At 40.8% G+C, this 17,342-nt stretch overlaps 1 protein-coding gene across 22 annotated transcripts in view; it reads left to right on the top strand.

Moving 5' to 3' along the window:
• Nucleotides 1-17,342, top strand: part of ARPP21 (cAMP regulated phosphoprotein 21) — a 146,460-nt gene that overhangs the window by 114,672 nt on the left and 14,446 nt on the right. The window lies entirely within an intron of this gene.

Below are 17,342 nucleotides of genomic sequence, written 5' to 3'. Positions count from 1 at the left end.
GCAAACATTTGCTTTCTCTGTATGTATGGATGTTCTCAGAGTTGATTAAGACTAGGAGGTGGCTCAGTGGTTAACTGCAAGTAAGGCACATGAAAAAACTGGCATCTGGCCAGCACTTTTGGCTACTTATAAGTCAAAGCTACTCAGAAACTATTCATATGACCTCTGTGCCTTCCTGGGTATTTCTTGCTTCTACAATATCATGATTCAGTTATGCAGTAACTGCACACATGAAGGTAGGGATTTCTACTGGAGGATCACCGTCCAGCACTGTCCACCCCCACCCCCACTCTGAGCTTTAATGCCCATGGAGGTGTCCCACTGAAGCTATGAGCAAAATTGGTGTTCTACCCTGTTTTTAAAGGGAATATTTTCATCTTCTCCAAGGGAAAAATAACCTGAGAGGGATTAAGGATCAATGGGATTCTTTGTTATTAAATGATAGAAAGCAGAAGCTAAGATGTCATGGACTTCCTGTATGCGGAGATAGAAAAGATTAGCACTATAGCCACTGGTATTTTAATGCGGTGAGCAAAAACCTTTCTTCAGGGTGTATCATGAGTTCTGTTTCTATAGGCTTAATTTCCAAGTGAAGGCAGCACACAGATTTTGTAGCCAGGCATTTATTTATTCAGCAAGTGTTTATTGAGCCCTTGACAGGACCAGGAAGAAATCCAGTGATATCTGGAGACACAGACCTCGTACCATCCACACACTGAGTCATTTGTGCCACACAACCATGAAGCCACTCAAATCTGTCTTGACTTTATAACATGTTTAAATAACAAAGAGCTTTTTCAAAACACAGATCCCCCCCATACCAAAGTCAAAAAACTTTTGTGACATCTATGTATCTATATATGCACACACACGTGCATATGGAATATATATCATTATTCTTACGCATGAAATTTTTTCCCATAAGTTAGTTGTTATTTCTTTGCATGTTTTTAAACTAAAATTGCAGAGATAGACTCTTACGGAAAACATTTGTGTTGGAATCAAGAGTATACTATGAACACTGTAAAAGGATATTTGTGATGTGATTAGGGAAATGGTATTATTTTTCTGTTTTTACTTATTTGCTCCTCTACATTCAATCAATAATGTTGGCAGTGCAATAATGTTGGAACACATGTACACAAGTGTGATATTGTTGAGGTCATTAGTTTACTGAACCTTCAGTCTGAAACTTTCAGGCTCTCATATTTTTCTCTCATTATAATGTCTAACTATTTCTGATAAATACCTGATTCCTGGGGACTAAAGGTCTGGAAAAGGAAAACATCCTTGATCCCTTACTACCTAAGTTGAAACCAAGTGTGTTAATGTAAACCTCACAGGGCAGGCACAGTCAGTATTTCTTGAATGAACAAATGGCAAATGGCATAGTTTCCTAAAACTGTTAGAGAGGGTGCTTCTAAGAATATAAATTTCACCATCCTTTAAAGACTTGCCTATGCTGAAGGTTTGTTAAATCCTGATACAGCATTGTATGGACAGCTAGACAGTTAGAGCCAGGTTTGGCTTCTGGAGCCAAAGAAACATTGACAGGGTGACGCAGCTCTGGAGGGGAGGAGTCATTTCCCCACTGTCCCTAAGTGACTTCTTTCACTAAATGTTATTCATTAAGTGCTCGGACGGACCAGACTCTCTGAAATACTTCAGACTTTTGAAGTAACTGCTGGAGAACTGATCAGAGGCCTCAGTGTGGGACACACATTTAGGACCAAACAATTAGACATGAGAGAGAAAGACCCCCTGGAATTAGTAATTAGTGATTTTTTAAATCTTAATTCCCCTGGGAATTAAGATTAGTGGTTCTACGGGTCTTTTTTAAGAATATGACCACACAGCTAGGGTTGAGGAAACCTATCCTGATAAAATCAAAGGGCATACTTTGTTTGCTTTAAGACCCCGAGACTTCTGAATAAATAGTTTGGCCGGCATCATTCTGCCCCTTCTGCGAAGTCAGTTCCCTTCCTACCAGGCTGTTGGTGGAAGCTGAGATTCTTACACAGCCTCAGCACAGCTCAGAAGAGGGCCAACACCATATTGCGGCTTGAAATCATGGGGAAGGTGACCTAGAACTGCAGTTTGTGCATCTGATAAAGTGGCTTCAGAGTCTTGATGGTGCATAACATCTACCTGTCTCACTGAGCTGCCTCATGCAGGATGGGGTCAGGCAGCGGCTGCCTCCTCCACCTGCTTGTCACTATTGAGGAGAAGAGCTGTCACCTAATCCCATGGAACCACAGGGAGCTTGGACAGTCACTAAAATAGTAACACAGCTGTTCTATTTTTGGCAATCCTAAGTCCTTTAGGGATTGCTGTAAAATCAAATAAATTTTACAGAAGTGAATAGAGTGCATTAATCTTGAGTTTGAAGTCACAACTGACTCCAGAGCAATTTAGAGGCCTGGGTAGGGGTATAACCCTAGTACCAGTATAAAAATCATGTGTTGAGTGGTATCATTTCTAAATTTTCCATCACCTTCTCAATATTCATATTAGAAATATTTGGAACTTGTTCATGAACAGAAAAAACTTTGCTAATGATTCTTTTCTAGTCCAAATATGATTTTCAGAAGAGGATGAGTTGTTAGAGATAACTAAAATAAAAGATACATTTTAAAAATTCTACTTGTTTTAGGAAATTGCATGACAACATCTGTTCTTGTCTTGGAGAAGAATACTGTGAAAGTTTTAACTTGTGTTGGTAAGCTAAAAATACATAAGGCTGATGAAAAGTAACAGTTTTAGTCCCTGTGAAATCTCTTAGAGAGACCTACTTGTCAAGAAAAATTATAGCTGTATTACCTGCATACTTTTGTATGATAAATAACAGCATTTTTAGAAATGTTTACTTTTAATATCGTGGCTTTGGTTTGTAAAGCTGACAACCTGCACTGGAAATATAACAGATCAACCTAAGTGGTGTAGCGGTGGATTTCAGCAGGTTTTTTTCTTTTTCTCTCCAAAGGCTGAAGTGTGCCCTAGTCTTTTAGGTTAAATGTGGATCATTATGTGCTTTCTCCATGCAGCCCTGTGGGGAGATAGCAACTTCGGACACAGTAGGTGCCAGTCAGGAAAGTGACCTCAGAAAGTGTCACACCTACATCCCTAATTCCAGGAGACCCTCTCAAGCATAGTTTTCTCTCATCACAAAAGAGGTCAGTAAGAACTCAGAATTACTGAGCAAAAATGGGGCCCTAGGTAATGTTTTGTGGGGGGTATTGATTTTCTTCTTTTTGCATATACATGCATTTTTTCTAAGTGGTTGTGGGGAGATAAATGTTGTAAGTCTACCACTTTTAATTAAAAAATTACAGTTCTGTTGTTTGCAGATGAGAGGTAGAAGTCATATATACATACACAAAAATATAGTCAACAGAGGATTTTTAACTACCTCTTGAGTTATGGCAAAGAGTTTAACATCCATTATTTCCAAAACTTCTGTACTTGTGAAGTAATTATGTTATGTTGATTAAATACAAAATCAAAACATCAGAATTAAAATTATGAGATATACCTTTGTTTCATGTATATCCTGTTGTTGAAAGACAAGGAAAATTCCACTTGGGGGAATATTTTAAAAAGAGCAAAACAATATCCTTTTAAGTAATTTAAGTTAAATCTTGTATAGAAATTTCACAGAAGTGTTTTCACTGTCCCGCCTTACTGAACAGACCATACACACTGCATATAGTGTTGTTTGTTCTGACTCTAAATATATCCAGTCTATACTTTGTTCTCCTGGTTTATGTCTGTCAAAATGTCAAATCCTAATCAGCACTGCCTTGGCCTCATTTTCTTTTTATTTTACTCTGATTTGGGTTGAGAATGTGATAACAAAGCTTGTTAGAAACATGCCTGAGATTGATTCTGAGTGATAGCTAAGCAGCTTAGCTAAGAATGAAATGCTGCAACGTATAGCTAACTGGATCGTCTCCTTTGCCCTGGGTCCTTCAGTTTATTGCATAAGTGAGGCCATCAATGTACTGAAAATCAATCAGCAATCCTTGTCAACTGGGCAGAACTGGGATACAATCTCGAATGTTCTCTTGCCAAGGAACAAAGCTCAGCCTTTCTAAGAAACAAAGAGGTGACATGAAAATGTAAATGAAAGTAGAGTGCTTCCAATGCTTATGAAATTAATTCAGTGTAACTTGTTTCCTCCTACTGAGATCAAAAATGAAAAAGATGGAAAAACAAAAGGTAGTCTTAAAAGAACTTAAAAGGTAGATCAGCCTCAATAGTATTTAGGCATAAATCCTTTGTCCTACATGACAGAATGTTTAGAAGTAAGAACTAAGCTGGCTTCAAATCTCTGCCATTTATAGCTGGGTGACCTGGGACAAATCTATCAGTCTGCCTCACCTGTAAAATGAAGATAATCCTAGGACTAGCTCATCGCTGATTAATGCAATAATGAGAGGAGATTGCTTAAGTTGTGGGCACTTAGTAAGGGCTTGATACATAGACAGCAATGGTTCATGAGTAATGTAGTTCTGGGTATCCTCAGAAACTGCAAAGTGGGCACTGATCCTGTAGACTTCCTATCCTGAGGCACCTCTTTTCTACTTACAGGGAATATCTAATAGCCAATGCAGTGAAATGCTCCATTCCATGATCTTCCATTATAAATTAGATCTTCTGGTTTTAAATGCTCATCACACAGCTACAGTCATATTTTTATTATTTACAGAGGACACTGGGCATTTGCCTTCTTTGGTAAAATACAGGCACATAGCTCTGCCAAGTTCCATTTTGGAACCGATTTGTAAATCTCCACCAATTGTGGCTTGAATGGCATCCATGCTTATGGTGATGTGCAATGCAGTCTGGAGGTGCCAATCTCTTTATTGATGACAAGAGTTTTGTTATTATTTTTTTTTTAAAAGCACTATCACAAAGTAAAACCATCAGGCACTAATTTGTTTCTTTGCCTACCCTAGATGCCACTGTTTGTGAGGAAATTATCATGGAAAACACATTCTTGCTATAATTTGGAGCCTTTAGGCATTTGATGTGCCAATTCCTTCACTTGGATCTGGTCTGTAATTTATCATTGGAGTGTCCTCCCCTACTCAAATGCGCCCTTTGTGGGCAGAGGCAAACTAATATACTTTCCAAGTGTGTCTGAATTGCTTCAATAAATCACAGCTGCCACTGTAAGCAGTTTTATCATTTGCCAGAATAATAAGTTATCTTCATGCTTTATAGACACAATGCTCTCCACGACTTTTATTTGTGTAAATTGTAATGCATCATAACCCATTTCCTAAAATGAAATTAGGAAGCTCATAATATATGTATTTTTTAAGATGCAAGGAAGTATTCCAAAGAAATCATGTAAGCTCACCAAGAAATGAGCAATTTTTACTCAACTTCTTTTATAGGAGCAATTTATTTCTTTATTATTACTTGATGATGTGGGCATTAAATGCTTGCAATTGGGGCTAAATGTCATTTAGCTCTTTACTGCTCTAGCCTCTCAGTAAAACTGGTCCACAAAGGAATAGGACTAAGCACAGATGGTTCTTCTTGGGTCCACCATGCATGAGGTAGAGAAACCTAATGGATATTTAAGAAACACCTGTCTCTGTTGACAATTGTGTAGGTAACTGTTCCCTAAATCAGACTGCAGATTCAGAGATTTGCCCACAGTGGTCTCTGAGACTGACTTCCAACTTGCCCTTTATTTCACCGTGACTAAACCCGATTTCAAACCTGATTTGAACCCTTTAGACTCCTGAAGAGGGAAAATCTATTACATAACAATATTATATCTGAAGGTCCTAATGAGAAATACATGATCTAATTTTAATGCTATTTTAGTACTCTGTTCAGCATGATGAACAATAAAGCGTGCTCTTTTTTTTAATTGGCTTGACTAAAAATCTGCTAAATATTTATAAACTAATTTGCCATCACTTCTCAAATGATAATAAAATACTTTTGTTTGTAATTGCCTCAACAGTTCATTCTAAGCAGAGAAAACAGTATCTATAAAGAAGCCAGGTTTTATAATCAGAAACTAATTTGCTACTTTTAAAGCCAAGTGTTTTCCCATGCACACTGCAATATTTGAATTAGCTTTAATTTTTTCTCTTTATTATCAAGAGGGGACATAAATGTCCTGTCTTGGAATTTTAGATTTTCCACGCATATCTTGCAGTTTGCAATGCTGTGTATCTTTACCTCCAACTATCTACTCGCTAATATTAAGAACTGCATAAACCCCTTTTTTGTACCAGATTACCGGGATCTCTAAACAAGTGGAAAGAGAAATACCATTTGGGGGGAAGATTTATTCATTTTCCCCAAATGTGGGACATTGCCTAACACTGAGATATTAATGATTCCTTTTCTAGAAAAACCAAATATTTATGGTACTATCACTATTTTATAACTGCCCATTCAAAAAAAGTATACCTTCTTTTTCTCTTTTTCTATATGAATATATATCTACATCTTGAGAAAGAAAACACTAGCTCATACTGAGAAAGTAAAAATTTGTGTGCCCACTCATCAGGCTGGTACCTCAGACACCAATGACAGCAGAAGCAATGTTACTGGGAAGCGTGTCCCCTAAGAACCGATGGGATCTAGAGTCACAGTCACTCCTTTATTTCAGTGACTTCTGCCTTCTTATTCACTGAGAAATCTCACCCTCTAAAATAATAGACTGTCAAACTCTGTTGCTTGCTGTTATGTCAGTTAAAAATAAACTCCCCTGCCTGGAGCACCTAGGTTGCTGTGACACAGAGACGCAGCACCGGTGTCCGTCCCACAGGTGGCCTTTCCGGTGGGCGTTTCTGGGCCCTGCATTCCACATCCATCCTGACTCTGTGGTTCTAAAGGAGACAGGACCCTGGATCCACTGCGCTTTCCAGATGGGGTGTTGACGGCTTTGACAGCCCCACTTAGCTTTAAACCTGTTAAAACTGCTTCACTTAAATATCATCTAAAGTCTCTACAAGAGCTCCGTATTTTCTTTGAACCTTTGTTGGTGAGAGACCACACAGTTCCTCCACTGAATGGCCTTCCTCATTGCAGTGAGTAATAATTTGTCAATTACACTTTTATTCTCGGTAGTCTTCAGCCGATTATGCTAGGATGAGCTCTGTCCATCCATTCAGGCCCCTGTGATGATAATTCAGGGCAAATTTTCTCTGCTACTTAGCTAGAAAAGCACAAATCTCTGCACAGCTCTACTACCTCCCCAGGAAACAGAAAAGGCAGTTGGTATGGTAACAGTGTAGGATTGGAGGCATTGCTTAGAAGGACATATAGTGGTTTGGCTTGAAAAGTCCCACAAGCTTGCCCCTGGCTGCAAAAATAAAAAGTGTAAAACTCGGTAGGAGTGTGGGGTATGCAACATACGAGGAAGAGGTTTCATGAACCGGGTGACTCATGACTTAAACATTCTATGTTGTCACAGTTAATAACACCCATTACATCAATGAAAATCTAAAGGCAGCTGGAAAATTTCCAACCACAGTGTTTACTGACAGCAAAATTCTCATCTAAAATATGCTTCCCTTTTGTTGTCTCTGGGATTAAAACCAAATCTGTTTCACGTGGTGCGCTTATTTCCAGCATAGCCCCAAACTAGGTTTTCAAATTCTCTTAAAGAAGGAACACCTTTAATCTATTGGATCTAAAATTACTCTATTTATGCATTTCTTTTCTTTTCACCAGCTTGGTCTAGGGAAGGGTAGCCTGGCTTTAGTGATGGTAGTTTCTTTAAGGGTGTATATTCGTAAGATTAGTAACCATTCTCAGTCTGGAGGACCATTCAGTGCTTTTGTAGATCAGACTGCCTCTGTTCTTGGAATTTAGCCTTTTATCTTGATTTCAGAGCAGAGCATTCTGAAATAGTGGGTGGTTCTTTTTACCACAATCGCATTTACTGTTTGAGGGTAACATTTGTTCCCATGTGCTTAGAAAACTCTTGAAGAATGGCCTAGGCAACACCCAGTCTCAGAAGTGTGAACGTACTCAGTTGTGAGCTTTTATTGGTGGGCACTGACTCTGCCAACTTTTACTGATGCCACAATTGTTGAGCATCAATTTTAAGCAGGGCAGATACCCCACAGAATTAAACATGCAATGTTAAAGTCATAAACAGTAGCCTGCTGACTGTATCCACATGCCACAGTTCCGTATGTCCTCAAAGGCAGCCTGTGTCTTTTGCGTGGTGGTGGGGAGGAGATGTGTGGGTCACTGCTGCAATATGTTTTCTGATTGGTGGATATTTGGTATGACACATGGTACTAATTAATCGTCAGTAAAGACCCAGGATTCTCAAAGGAGAGCAGGAGAATGCCTATCCATACTGGCAAAACATTAAGGTCACGGATCATGCAGGAAACATCAGTGATCTCATTGTCCAAAGAAGCAGGTATAGTGAGGGATGTGCTTTGCCCAAAGCCACAGCTTTCCTTGTGTGTGACCTGAGGCTCCAGTGGGAAAGAATGTCCTTTCTCTTACTTTTGCTGGGAATCGTCTCTTTCTAGGCCAGACGGGAATTGTATCTCCCTTGGTCAGATGGGAGTCTCATGAGTTGAGAATCACTGTCCTGTTCAGCTGGATTTTGAACCAGTTTCCCAGGCCCATATGCACACTGGCATCCTTGCCTATTTTAGCTGTCGGCCTCTGGGTTCTACTCCTTAGAAACAAGGCATGTCAGTGAAATATTACATCACATCAGGAAGTAATACTGTTGTATCCATCAACAATAATAATCCATTTCTTAAGCATCCTCTGTGTGCAGGTGTCACCCCTGGAGGGTATGGGGTAAGGAGAGTGGGAACAATGTGACAAATAAATAACACAGAGGCAGTTTCTTATGGGGGTTACAGCCAAGAAGCAGAAGAAAGGTGACTTTTAAAATCATTGCATAGTCATATACATTGACAAAATGTGCTCTGCTCAGCTCAAAAGGATACTTTTTTTTTATTTGGTTGTGGTTTTTTTTTTTTTTTTTTCAAAAAAAGAGTTGACACAGACAGACCTTAACAGTCTCCATAAAAAACCAGGTCACATCAGGCAAGGTTATTTATTGTTTAACTACCTTAATAACACATTTTGTTCAGGCTTAATGTTATCTTTTTAATGAGGCTAGTCTTTGAAGCCTGTGAAGTTCTCATTTTGATTCCAGCTGGTGATTGCACCCAGTCAGAAATGTGACCTTTGATGAATTTGACAAGTTTAATATGAAGCATTTGGGGGCATCTGTGAAGTGTCCAGTATCAGTGTCAGCTGTTCTTGGAAGTAGGATAAAAAGAAAGGACAGAAACATGTTCCAGAGCTTAAAAGGTTTGTGTCAGAATGAGTATTTATTTAATTTCCCACAACAAAACAATCCTGCTCACCTTTTAGAATGCTGCACTCAGAAGAGATCTTTGACCCAACTTCTCTTAGGACCCTCCCTGGCTTTACGGTCACATTGATGGCAAGGACACGAGGACCCAAGGTGGTTAAGTCACCTGCTCACAGCCATACAGCTGAATGAAAGTTGTGAGCTGATGTTCAGATTGCCAAACAGTCAGTGACCCATAGAGCAACCCTTGTTTCAGAAATTGGGGTGTCTTCTGCATTCGGAGGTGAGGCAGGACCTCCTGGGGGCTCCCCAAGCCTCAGGTTCTCTATCCCATCTCCACTATGCTTTTTGCAAAGCCAGCTTGTTTTTCTTTCTGATCCAGTGAATTTATCTCTACAAGATATAATCTCCTCCAGTTTTTACCCTGCTTTATTTTGCCAATCATCTGTGTGGTGACCACAGATTTGTTGGTTGCAGATCAGTTAAAGCTGAGGATGCCTGAGCACAGCTGCCCAGGCTTTGCTGGGCCGATGCATTGGTGTCTGTCTCCCAGGGCCGGGTGTGAGCCTGGGCCTGGATCAGCTCAGCTGCTCTGCCGGAATTGCATTTCTGTAATGGAGCCTGGCATTATTAGGCTGCAGTTATTTTTACCTAGAGTGGGTTGATTCTCAAAGCTATTTTACTTTTTACTAAACTGAGCTCCAAAGGTTTTTGTGTTTAAAAAATGGCTTCCTTAACCCCGTCTTCAGCCTCAGCACTGAATTTCTCATAATTCATAGAACTCAAAACTGTGTCTTGAAAAATGAGTGAAAATATGTCATCTAGAGGACAAAGCATACTATTAGTGTGTGTTGGTTTGGGGGCAAACCCTGGGGATAGTGTACCCTTGGCAGCATGTGATTTTCTAACTTCAAATCTTTTGTTTTAAGTTATAAATAAAAGCAACTTGGATGCTTTCTATATGCAAGACAGTGTGCTTAGAGGTGTTACGGCACTTAGCCTTCACTCCAGTTCTTTGAGATGATATCATCTATTGCATCACCTTCCCCATGTTACAGATGATGGAAATAGAGGTTTGGTGAGAAGTAACTGCTCTGGGACACACACAGAGTCTATCTCCCAAGGCTGGGTCTTTACTAGAATACACTGCTTCTCATGCCTTGACAGTCTGTGCCTACAAAATAAAACAGTGATCATCCTTGTTCTCTCCCAAAGAAATGGATTTACCAGTTTTAGGCTAAGATGTTTGCATCTGCTGAGACATCATCAGATGTGTAGCCATGGGCATTAGATATCAGATAGCAGCTCTTCCACACTGAGGCAAAGCCATTGTAATCATCTGTTTTTAAACTGCTCAGCAATGTCCTTTATCACGGTCTTGTTAATAACGCCAGGCCGCTTAGGAGTTTTCCATCATGAAATTTCATCAAATAAGCTTTCTCAGAGCCCTCACCTTCTGAAATACCAACTTTCCTTAATTAAAATTTTATTCTCCAAAGAAACAGCTCTATGTGTTTTTTAGTAAGTTAATAACAAAACTAATTATTGTACTACATTGCCTCTTTGGCTACATCTCCTTAAATATGGGCACTGGGACCTTTGTGTTCCCTGGCAGCCTTATGAAGGCACTGTGTCAGCCGATCTGATGTTTTTATCTGGAGCTTTTGCCGACTCCACAGTAATCAAACGCTGCGGTAAGAGAGTGTGCTATGGCTGGGCAGGTTCAGAAAAGGCTGACAGCTCAAGCGAAGTGTTCCTTGTGAATGTCACTGAGAAAAGATGTAGAACATCCCCCCACACACACTCATACCAATTTAACAACAAATTAAACAGGATCGCTTGACCATACGACAAGCAAGATTTGACAAAATGTGGCTGGAAATATTACTAACCGGGAAGCATTGTAAATGATATTCTTTATACTTTGGCAAGTCCATCTCGGGACACTTCTCTTCTGTATTCAATTCACAAAGACCTCTCAAAGGAACATCTTGCTTCTGTGGTCAGTCTGTCTTGGATATGTCCTGGATTGCCTGGGCTCGTCTAAGTGACATTAAATTGCTCTTCATCGATGCAAATGCATCCTGAGTGAATTCTCAAGCCCTCCCTAACTCCACTCCCCTCCTTTCCGGTACTTAGAACTTTGAATCTTGCTGTAAGACTGTGTTGAGACCTGGATTCCACTTGAATTTTATTGCTTTTGCATGATAAAGAATGACAATTGCTCTTGCCTCCTGCCAGATCAAAGTTTTAAATTCTGGATTTCGTGACCGGGTTTCTGGAGTTCCTGAAACCAGGGAAATTTTATAATGTATTTTGTGTGTTTCTAGGTACGGTTGATTAGAAAAAGGGTTCATGTCTTACCTCAGACTTTCAGTGTGATCCATACCCCTCTACAGTTGCCAAATGGCCAGGGGATTTCTCAGGAGCGCCTATGCTTTTAGTGCCCTGTTGTCCCCCTTTCAAAGGTTAGTGAGGGAATTGAGCAGCAATTTCCAAGTCATGGACTGAAGGGTGTCTGAAAGTTTCTCCTGTTAAAAACAGTGAATATGTCAATTTAAAGGAGATAAATACATCCAATTAATATAACCACTCCACCTTTCCCCGCCCCAAAAAAGAATTCCAAAGATTTGCCCTGAGTGTGCAGCTGCTAGGGGAGAACAGATAAGGCAGGCCAGGCCCCAGCCTCTCAGTACTTTGCTTTGAACCCATTATCTGCTCAACTGTTATAAAGAGTTTTAATTATAAGCCATACATTGTTTAACTAACATGCATAAGGGACCATTGGTTAAAGACAAGAAGAGAAAAGATAACAAAGGCCACAAAGCAATTGATGAGGAACACAAAAAGTAGCAAGTTTCTGAATTAATTTCAATAAAATCTTCACTACACTTCACCCTTGAACAACATGGGTTTGAGCTGTGCAGGTCCAGTTGTACGTGGATCTTTTTCAATAAATATATTGGAAAACTTTTTGGAGATTTGTGACAATTTGAAAAAAAACATTTTCTTCTCTTTAGTTTACTTTATTGTAAGATATAGTATATGATATATACAACATACAAAATATGTGTTAATTGTTTGTGTTATAGGTAAGGCTTCCAGTCAATAGTAGGCTATTGGTAGTTCAGTTTTGCAGAGTCAGAAGTTATACATGGATTTTGACCATGCAGGGGGGGCGGCTCCCTAATCCCATGTTGTTCAAGAGTCACGTGTATTCATCAAAAGCATATTTATGTATACATAAATACACGTATACCTATGCAGACACATGCAAAAGCACATGGGTGTGTAAGTGTACACATGACGGGATGACAGGGCCCCTTTAATAAATCACTAGGAAGGGACCAAAAGGCGCCTGCTTGAAGGTGGATGTCCCCAGCTCCCCTGTGCTCTGTGGCAGCTCTGATGAAGGGGACTCTCCTCTCCCTGGACTCTGATCAGGGAAGCGAGTGGAGCCGATGGGAGGAGCAGGTAATAGTTTTGATTAGGAGGCCTGAGACAGAGGGGAACAGGGTTCATGTCATATGGGAACCAAAGGAGGCCCCGCATGTCTCTGCCTTTGGTGAGAGCCCTATTGTCCCGAAGTTACAGCCTAGACATGCATACATATATGTTGCACAGTCACTATGCATGTACCTGTATACAGTGACTATACAGTTTACCATCTGAACTCATAACACATTTGGGAGTGAAAAGTGTTAATAATTACACTAGAGCAAAAGGCTTTAATAGATACATATGGTCAACCAATATATAACCACAAAATTTGCCCCCATTATTTAAGAAAAACAATTAGAAGTGAGGAAAGTAAATTTTAACCTTTCACTTGTGGTCCTTTAGACAATGTATATTAAATAAAAAACACTAGTGACTAAAAAGTAAAGAAAGAAATGTATCCCAAAGTGCAGAAGAGGAAAATAGTGGCATTAACATCCAGTTTGGCATTCTGTGTAGAAAGGATAAAGGCTCTCTGTAATCTGCAATGTGTCTTTATGGGTAAGCGCCTGCACTGAGGAACGTGAACTCTTTGTATCCCCTCATCAATAGAAAAACACAAAAATCAACAAAACCAGCCAGTTAATTTTCATTGCATAAAATGTAACATTTTCAAACATCAAGCTAAAAAGCATTTTTAAAATCTGTTTTGGTCCTTTAACATGTCTTTAACTTAAATGTCCATTTAATTATTCATTTTGGTTCCCAAGACCAACATTTCAAAAAGATAATCAGCTCACAAATCATGATTTTTTTCTTACACAGTTGAATAGAAAGCAAATGAAACTTTGTGTTGTTTATTTAATAGGAAAAAGTAAAATTGGTCTATGTGTTATGAATATTAAATGCTGCAGGTGAAAGAGTACTGTCATGTAATCAGTAATAGATGAATTGAAAATATTCTGATGGTTTTCTTGAGTCAATCATCGAGCAGAAAAATAGCACAAAATGGTTAGGTTAGAAATACCGGTAAAGTGGAGGTTCTCTGTCCCTGTGTGAGGACCTTGGGGGTCTTAGGTGCGGGGAAGCATTGCAATAGTCTAACAGGTGAGGCGGTGGGCCCCTAGTGAGAGCCGCGGGCCAGAGGAATCAGACTTAGCATCTTGTCTTTGACGGGATGACAGGGCCCCTTTAATAAATCACTAGGAAGGGACCAAACGGCGCCTGCTTGAAGGTGGATGCCCCCAGCTCCCCTGTGCTCTGTGGCAGCTCTGATGAAGGGGACTCTCCTCTCCCTGGACTCTGATCAGGGAAGCGAGTGGAGCCGATGGGAGGTGCAGGTAATAGCTTTGATTAGGAGGCCTGAGACAGAGGGGAACAGGGTTCATGTCATATGGGAACCAAAGGAGGCCCCGCATGTCTCTGCCTTTGGTGAGAGCCCTGTTGTCCCGAAGTTACAGCCTAGAACGCGGCGTCCCACCAGCGCTTGGAGCCCGGGCCCTTCGCCTTTCCCACTCCCTGCTGGACCAAGTGCCTAACCCCCTCATATTCAGAGCTGCTCACGGCCCCACATGTCTGCATCCGAGGTTTGCCCTTGAGGTCTGTGCCTTGGCTCGTGAGGGGATCCACAGAACTGAAACCCCAGCCCTGTCATGGAAGGAGCAGTTTGGGGACTTTTTTTTTATTTTTTGCAGGTAGAGTCCATCCTGAGAGTATCAATACCCAGTTTGTTCTTCTTTCCCAGTCCAGTTCTAGAGGGAGTGAAAATATCTTCCTTTACGTAGAATGGTTGGCAGAAACAAATGCAGACTGCCGGGCAGTAAATGCCATGTGCTGAAGAACGTGTTAGTCCCATTACCTGGTATCTATTTGCCCTTCACAAAAGTCCTAGGAAGTTGGGAATTATTAGCTCTCCATTAATAGGCAAGCAAAACAAAGCTCAAAGATGCTAGATAACTTCCCCTGTCAGAAAGTCAGTGGGTAGAAGAGCTAGCTTTCAGCCCCTTATCTGTGTGATTATGGAGAATATGAGTTTTACATTAGGAAGTGGCACTCCTTAGATTGAACAACAAAATGCTTATTTAAAGCCTCACTGAAATATTCCTTCACACCATTTCATCTTCCTGAGAGTTACTTTAAATATTTGAAAAAAATTATGGCTGAATACTCTAAGCCTGAGATGAATTTATAGCAGAGAATGCTCTAAACCAAATGTGTGTGGGGGATGCACGGGTCAGGTAGGGTTCGTGTAGAAATAAACTGGATCCTTTTCCCTTCTCCGCTTCCCCTGAAATATCCTTTGCCCATTGTTCTCCATTTGATCTCAGCCCTCTGGTTCTGCAGCCAGCGAAAGAAAATGTCAAACTCAACAAAATGAGCAGCAACTGCTTGAGCTGAATCATAATTTATCTTTCTTTTCTTTGCCCTACAGGATACATAAACTGTAGCATTACTTAATAGTACTTTGTACGTTATTATGAACTCCCTGCAAACTGCCATTTCCTCAAAATGGAAAGGCGAGCACTAGGGCGGAGAGGCTAATATGCTGACCTGTGAACTAATGACACACCCACTGAGAAAGTTAACATTTACTTAATTGCCGAAGCAGTCATGCTAAGTGCACAGTCTGACATATTATCAGGTGTTTAAAAGGATAATCTCTGAGGGTAAGAAAGATCTATAAAACCAAGAGACAGAACTCTGCCACCGTTATTATCCAACGCTCTTTAAAATCTTCCTTGGAGCAGGTTGGCGCAATGCCTGGGAAGGGCTGCCCGCTAGAGGAACGGTCCCCGACTGGCCTCCCCATTTGGCTATGTCCTCTTTATTAATATCTTCAGGGGAAGCGCTTGAGTAGAATTGTTGCCTGCCGTGGCCCTGAGTTGGGGGAGGAAGAATCAGTACAACACCCCTGTCTTAATTCTGGCACTGCTCTGCGGTGTGGCCCTAAACAATGTACTCAGTTCCTTGCACTCCATCCTCACCCTCTGTGAAACGAGAGTAATAGTTGTACCCACTTCTAAGGGACTTGGTGAGCACAGTAAGGCACTTGCAGTAGATGTTACTGTTACCTTGCGCAAAGAAAGGAGCATGTTTGCTCTTCCTGGTTTGAATCAGTGCAAAATCTGATTTGACTCTCTCTATGACCTTCTGGAACCTTGCCTGTTGGTGCTGATATCTATGTCGAAACATGGAGATATAGATGGGCTGTGCAGTTTGAAAAGATATGGTTTGATTCTGGGTTTTTTTGCTATTCATTATAAACCTTGAATCTCAAATATATTTTTTTCCTTCCTCCTTAATGCCCTACTTTGTGTTACCTTAGAATAGTCTGCTGTTAGCTATTAGAGACAAGCTAAGTATGCTCTGGGTCACGTAGATAACATGTTTTTTCCAAGCTCTTGGTAAGAACATGATAACAGCAGCCCAGAAGACACATGGGTGGAAGGGAACCACATTATTGTTCACTTCTGAATCCCATGTGGACTGTTACAAACGTGACGCAATGTGATTACTTTGTGTGAACCTTTAGGAAACAAAAACATGCCTAGCAGGCCAGCCTGTCGTATTTGGAGGTAGCACTGTAGCGCATATGTCAGAGAGGTAACTCACAGGAAAATGGGATTTAGTCCCCAGTTTATGAGAAATTCCATGTGTGATCCCATGGGAGGGCTTTCTTGGCCCTCTAAACCTGATCATCACCACCCAGAGCTTGTTGAACCAGGAAGTCTACAGATCCATTGTTCCCAGCCAAGCTGAAGGACTGCAGGCTTGGTGGGGGCCAGAAGGAGATGTTAGAAAAGCAAGCAGTATCAGCTGTCTGCTCCATCAGGGAAAGTAGGAGAGCTCCAGATTCTCATTTGCTTTTCTTTTAGGCCAAGTGAAGGTCGAGGTAAGTCATAATGGAGTGTAGCCTGTGGTTGGCAAATGGACAGCTATGTCGTAAGAAATACGAGGCTACAAAAATCCAGTTTTGTTCCTAGATGCCCCACCAACTGCTAACAGATAGACCTGAGTATGCCAAACATAATCTGCTCCAGATGCATTTTCCTAATCTCTTCTCTCCCTTTTTCATCCTAAGTTTCTCCCTCCATCCCTTACTTGGACCTGTCTCTCCTCCTGTCCTAAAAGCAAGAGATGGAATTAAAAAACTGTACTCTGCCCTCCTGATTGTCTGATGGAAGGAACTTCTTTTTTCCAGAGACAAAGGGGGTAAGAGAGAACAAGAGAGAGTGGCTGACATCAGGCCAGCTTTTCCTTCTTCCTGCTGTGTGGGTGGAAGGTCCTTTTCCTCTGCCACCCCTTGTGCATGGGTGGCACTCTCAGCTTGCCATTTTTACCACAGTCTTCAGCATTCTTGTCCCCCAAGTTCTTTTCTGTTGGCTTATTTTCTATTCCGTGGCATCACAGGATTCTTGCAGGGTGGGTATAGTAAGAGTGGCCTCTTTCTCAACATCATCAATGAATGTCTTTGAGGCATTGAATGTAGAATATAGGGCTAGGCAGAAATGAATAAGACAGGCTTCCTTTTCCAGGGAACTGCAATCTACTTGGGAAGCAGGACCTAAGTAAG

Source organism: Manis pentadactyla, chromosome 14 (genome assembly GCF_030020395.1).
Source record: "Manis pentadactyla isolate mManPen7 chromosome 14, mManPen7.hap1, whole genome shotgun sequence".
Lineage (NCBI taxonomy): Eukaryota > Metazoa > Chordata > Mammalia > Pholidota > Manidae > Manis > Manis pentadactyla.
This window is presented reverse-complemented; position numbering and strand designations above follow the sequence as displayed.